The sequence below is a fragment of the Oncorhynchus masou genome, unplaced genomic scaffold, assembly GCF_036934945.1.
Source record: "Oncorhynchus masou masou isolate Uvic2021 unplaced genomic scaffold, UVic_Omas_1.1 unplaced_scaffold_1151, whole genome shotgun sequence".
Taxonomy (NCBI): Eukaryota; Metazoa; Chordata; class Actinopteri; order Salmoniformes; family Salmonidae; genus Oncorhynchus; species Oncorhynchus masou.
In genome coordinates this window covers 91,501-97,500 of record NW_027001261.1, presented here as the reverse complement: position 1 = coordinate 97,500, position 6,000 = coordinate 91,501, and positions in this window count along the sequence as shown.

Below are 6,000 nucleotides of genomic sequence, written 5' to 3'. Positions count from 1 at the left end.
AATGGGTGACATGTCTCAAGGAGTATGCAGGCCACGGAAGAACTGGGGCGTTTTCAGCTTTCAGCAATTGTGTACAGATCGTTGTGACATGGGGGGGTCGTGCATTATCTTGCTGAAAACATGAGGTGATGGCGGCGGATGAATGGCACGACAATGGGCCTCGGGATTTTGTCACGGTATCTTTGTGCATTCAAATTGCCGTCGATAAAATGCAATTGTGTTTGTTGTCTGTAGCTTATGCCTGCCCATACTATAACTCCACCACGGGGCACATCGCCATACACGCTGTCTGCCATCTGCCCGGGTACAGTTTAAACCGGGATTTATCCGTGAAGAGCACACTTCTCCAGCGTGCCAGTGGCCATCGAAGGTGACCATTTGCCCACTAAAGTCGATTACGACGCCGACCTGCAGTCAGGTCAAGACCCTGGTGAGGAAGGACGAGCACGCAGATGAGCTTACATGAGACGGTTTCTGACAGTTTGTGCAGAAATCCTTCGGTGCACCCACAGTTTCACCGGCTGTCCAGGTGGTGAGTCTCAGACAATCCAGCAAGTGAAGAACCCGGATGTGGTTCTGGGCTGCCGTGGTTACACGTGATCTGCATTTGTGAGGCCGGTTGGATGTACTCCCAAATTCTCTAAAATGATGTTGGATGGGGGCTCATGGTAGATAAATTAACGTTACATTTTCTGCCAACAGCTCTGGTGGACATTCTTGCAGTCAGCATGCCAATTGCACACTCCCTCAAAACTTGTGAAATCAGTGGCATTGTGTTGTGTGACAAAACTGCACATTTTAGAGTGGCCTTTTATTGTCCCCAGCACAAGGTGCACTTGTGTAATGATCATGCTGTTTAATCAGCTTCTTGATATGCCACACCTGTCAGGTGGATGGATTATCTTGGCAAAGGAGAAATTATCACTAACAGAGATGTAAACAAATTTGTGCACAAAATCTGAGAGAAGTAAGCTTTTTTTGTGAGTTCAGAACATTTTTGGGATCTTTTATTTCAGCTCATGAAACATGGGACCATCACTTTACATGTTGCGGTATATTTTTATTCAGTATATATACACACAAACATCTCTTCCCCCTCACTCACTTCCTTAAAGGAACCCTCCATTCAGATGTGACTGCTCAGAAGAATGAATGAACAGCTGCACTCAGCTCTCTTTGAGGATGAATGAATGAACAGCTCCACTCAGCTCTCTTTGAGGATGAATGAATGAACAGCCCCACTCAGCCCTCTTTGAGGATGAATGAATGAACAGCTCCACTCAGCCCTCTTTGAGGATGAATGAATGAACAGCTCCACTCAGCCCTCTTTGAGGATGAATGAATGAACAGCTCCACTCAGCCCTCTTTGAGGATGAATGAATGAACAGCTCCACTCAGCCCTCTTTGAGGATGAATGAATGAAAAGCTTCACTCAGCCCTCTTTGAGGATGAATGAATGAAAAGCTCAACTCAGCCCTCTTTGAGGATGAATGAATGAAAAGCTCCACTCAGCCTTCTTTGAGGATGAATGAATGAACAGCTCCACTCAGCTCTCTTTGAGGATGAATGAATGAACAGCTCCACTCAGCCCTCTTTGAGGATGAATGAATGAAAAGCTCCACTCAGCCCTCTTTGAGGATGAATGAATGAACAGCTCCACTCAGCCCTCTTTGAGGATGAATGAATGAACAGCTCCACTCAGCTCTCTTTGAGGATGAATGAATGAACAGCTCCACTCAGCCCTCTTTGAGGATGAATGAATGAACAGCTCCACTCAGCCCTCTTTGAGGATGAATGAATGAACAGCTCCACTCAGCCCTCTTTGAGGATGAATGAATGAACAGCTCCACTCAGCCCTCTTTGAGGATGAATGAATGAACAGCTCCACTCAGCTCTCTTTGAGGATGAATGAATGAACAGCTCCACTCAGCCCTCTTTGAGGATGAATGAATGAACAGCTCCACTCAGCCCTCTTTGAGGATGAATGAATGAACAGCTCCACTCAGCCCTCTTTCTGACACGGTGCTTTGTGCTTCCTGTGTGGATGAGGCATGTCAATGTCTGACCATTGATATTGATCTGGGGTGTACTCAACTAGGAACTAAACAGAACCAAACAGAACAAAACGGGGTGGGACCCACCTAAATTTGTCCAAAATAAACTCTGGTGTCTGTTGTAAAATGTTTTCCATTAGGAGTAAACGTTAAATGTTTGAGTATTAATGAGTATTAATTACATCCCTGATCTCACAGTATTCCCACAGTAAGGTAACATGTGTAACAGGGTTGGTTTTGTTTCCAATTGACACTGCAGACATATGTATACCATGTTTATGCATTCCTATTGGATGGTTGAATTTACATATCAATGAGGTGTTATGCCTCCAGTCATTCTTGCAGATAGGAGGAGATCGCAAATGTTTTTTCCCAGTCTGATATTGGCATGCAAGCGGTAGGTCACGTTCTGAAATACTGTATTCTATTGTCATATTTACAGTCACTCAACGTCAACAAAACAAAGGAGACGATCGAGGACTTCAGGAAACAGCAGAGCGTGCACCCTCCTATCTACATCGACGGGACCGCAGTGGAGAAGGTGGAAAGCTTCAAGTTCCTTGCCGTACACATCACTGGCAAACTGAAATGGACCACCCACACAGACAGTGTGGTGAAGAAGGCGCAACAGAGCCTCTTCAACCTCAGGAGGCAAAAGAAATTTGGCTTGTCACCTAAAACCCTCACAAACTTTTACAGATGCACAATTGAAAGCATCAAAGTGCCTGGGAAGGCTTTAAATGTAGATTCCTTGATGTGGTGAATGTGATGGCTCCCATTAGACGGGTCAGGGTAAAGCAGAGATCTAGCCCTTGGTTTAATCATGAGATTCTAGAATCTATCCAAGCAAGGAATAAGGACTTTAAACAATGTAAGAACTCTCAAGAGCAGCCTGATTTTGTCCTATATGAATGTCACAGAAATGAAGCCTAGAGGAGGATGGATGAAGCACAGAGCAGGATGGATGAAGCACAGAGCAGGATGGATGAAGCTAAAAATCTTTGGAAATCATTTAAGGAACTAGGCTGTAGTAGTACTACCAAAAACAAACTAAACAGTATTGGACTGAACATCAAAGGGGGAGATGGTATATGAAAAAGCAGAGGTTGCCAATGAATTCAACTATTCTTCTTTTTTTAAACTTCTGTTACTAGCAAGCTGGTTAGCAAGCTGCCCACCAGTTCTGGTTTGTATGGAAACAACCAAGTCAATAAGTATTATGTAGAGTTAGGGGGTTCAGCCAAACTCTTTTTCTTTTGCAAAGGTAGCAACAGCCAAAATAGTCCGTATGCTGGCAGAGCTTTAATGCTCCAAAACCACAGGCCTGGATAATATTCCTGCAAGGTTACTAATAGATTCTGCTGCTGAGCAAATTGGCCCTTGTATTACGCATATCGTTAATCTCTCTCTTGAACAAGGCACCTTTCCCAGGGACATGAAACAAGCTAAAGTCATACCTCTGTATAAGAAGGGGATAAAGTCTGACCCTGGGAATTATAGGCCTGTATCTATCCTCTGTGTAACAATGTATGAATATGATAACAAACAGGGTCTAATGTATGATTTTCAGTCAGGTTTTAGAAAAACATACTCCACTGATTCATGTCTACTTTACTTGACTGACTTCAACAGGAAAGAGATTGATGAGGGAAATCTGTGTGGAATGGGACTGCTTGGCCGGCAGAAGGCCTTTGATACAGTTAACCACGGTCTCCTAATCTCCAAACTGGAGGCGCTGGGGTTAAGCTACAGAAGGCCTTTGATACAGTTAACCACGGTCTCCTAATCTCCAAACTGGAGGCACGGGGGTTAAGCAGCATCCCTCTAGTCAGTCCTATTCATCAGGAAGGGAGCAAGTAGTAGAGGGTTAATGGTTCACTGTCTCAGGCAAAACCAATGAGTTGTGGCGTTCCACAGGGGAGCGTGCTTGGACCTCTGCTGTTTTTATTGTATATTAATGATATGAGAGATGCTTGTTCTTGCCGTCTTTTTCTTTATGAGGATGACTCTACACTTCTGGTTTCTCACAACAGTAAAACGATGTTGGAGAGAATACTTAGCACAGAGCTGGCTAACATTAGCAAATGTCTTGGAGATAATGAGCTATCTCTGCACTTAGGGAAAACTGAAGCAATTATTTTTGGATCCAGACCTAAATTGTGTAGGTTGTCTGAAATCGGAGTGGAGTTAAGGGCGTGAGGTGCTGACTACTAAAACCTCTGTTAGCTACTTGGGATGTATCCTTGATGGAAGCTTGGGAGGTGTGCGCATGGCCAATAAGGTGCTAGGGAAGGTTAATGCCAGGACTAAGTTTTTGGCTAGAAAGTCTAAGCTGCTTGATAATCACAGCACCAGATCAGGTGTTGCTGAGGTGTGCTTATACAGGTTCAGGAGTAATGCTGGGAAAGGTACTGTCTAGTATACTGGAGCCTCAGAATGGAATGAGTTGCCTCTGCCTATAAAAACAACATCCTCTCTGGGCAGCTTTAAAAATAAAGTAAAAATATGTTTGATGTCCTCTGTGCCCATATGAATAACCCCTATGATGTAACTGGAATGATGAGATGTTCTTCTTCTCTGTTTTTGAAGAGATAGATGTTCTTCTTCTCTGTTTTTGAAGAGAGAGATGTTCTTCTCTGTTTTTGAAGAGAGATGTTCTTCTTCTCTGTTTTTGAAGAGAGAGATGTTCTCTGTTTTTGAAGAGATAGATGTTCTTCTTCTCTGTTTTTGAAGAGATAGATGTTCTTCTTCTCTGTTTTTGAAGAGATAGATGTTCTTCTTCTCTGTTTTTGAAGAGATAGATGTTCTTCTTCTCTGTTTTTGAAGAGATAGATGTTCTTCTTCTGTTTTTGAAGAGATAGATGTTCTTCTTCTCTGTTTTTGAAGAGAGAGAGAGATGTTCTTCTCTGTTTTTGAAGAGATAGATGTTCTTCTTCTCTGTTTTTGAAGAGATAGATGTTCTTCTTCTCTGTTTTTGAAGAGATAGATGTTCTTCTTCTCTGTTTTAGTTGTATTATTTCTATGCCATACTGTGTTGGATCTCTTCCAGCCATCTTGTCTCAAGAGGACCACAATGGAAATAAGTCCCAGACTTTATCATGTGTTATCCTCCATGATTTTATTCATCTGCATGTATGGCTTTTAAGTTTTATGTGCGCTTGTTTTTTTTTTTTAAATGGTCGATTTAATAAACTTAACTAAACTAAATCACGTCGGGCTGTATCAACTGCAAAAACCGCACCTGCAAGGCTCTCCAGGGGGTGGTGCTGTCTGCCCAACTACCCGCCCTCCAGGACACCTACAGCACCCGATGTCACAGGAAGGCCAGAAAGATCACCAAAGATCACTCATCTCATATATACTGTGTTCTATACTATTCTACGGTATCTTGGTCACTTTATAATGTTTACATATTCTGCTTTACTCATCTCACATATACTGTATTCTATACTATTCTACTGTATCTTAGTCACTTAATGTTTACATACACTACTGTTCAAAAGTTTGGGATCACTTGGAAATGTCTTTGTTTTTGAAAGAAAAGCCAATTTTTTGTCAATTTAAAATAACATAAAATTGATCATAAATACAGTGTAGACATTGTTAATATTGTAAATTACTATTGTAGTCGGAAACTTCTGATTTTGAATGGAATATCTACATAGGCGTACAGAGGCCCATTATCAGCAACCATCACTCCTGTGTTCCAATGGCACGTTGTGTTAGCTAATCCAAGTTTATAATTTTAAAAGGCTAATTGATCATTAGAAAACCCTTTTGCAACAGCTGAAAACTGTTGTTCTGATTAAAGAAGCAATAAAACTGGCCTTCTTTAGACTAGTTGAGTATCTGGAGCATCAGCATTTGTGGGTTTGATTACAGGCTCAAAATGGCCAGAAACAAAGAACTTTCTTCTGAAACTCGTCAGTCTATTCTTGTTCTGGGA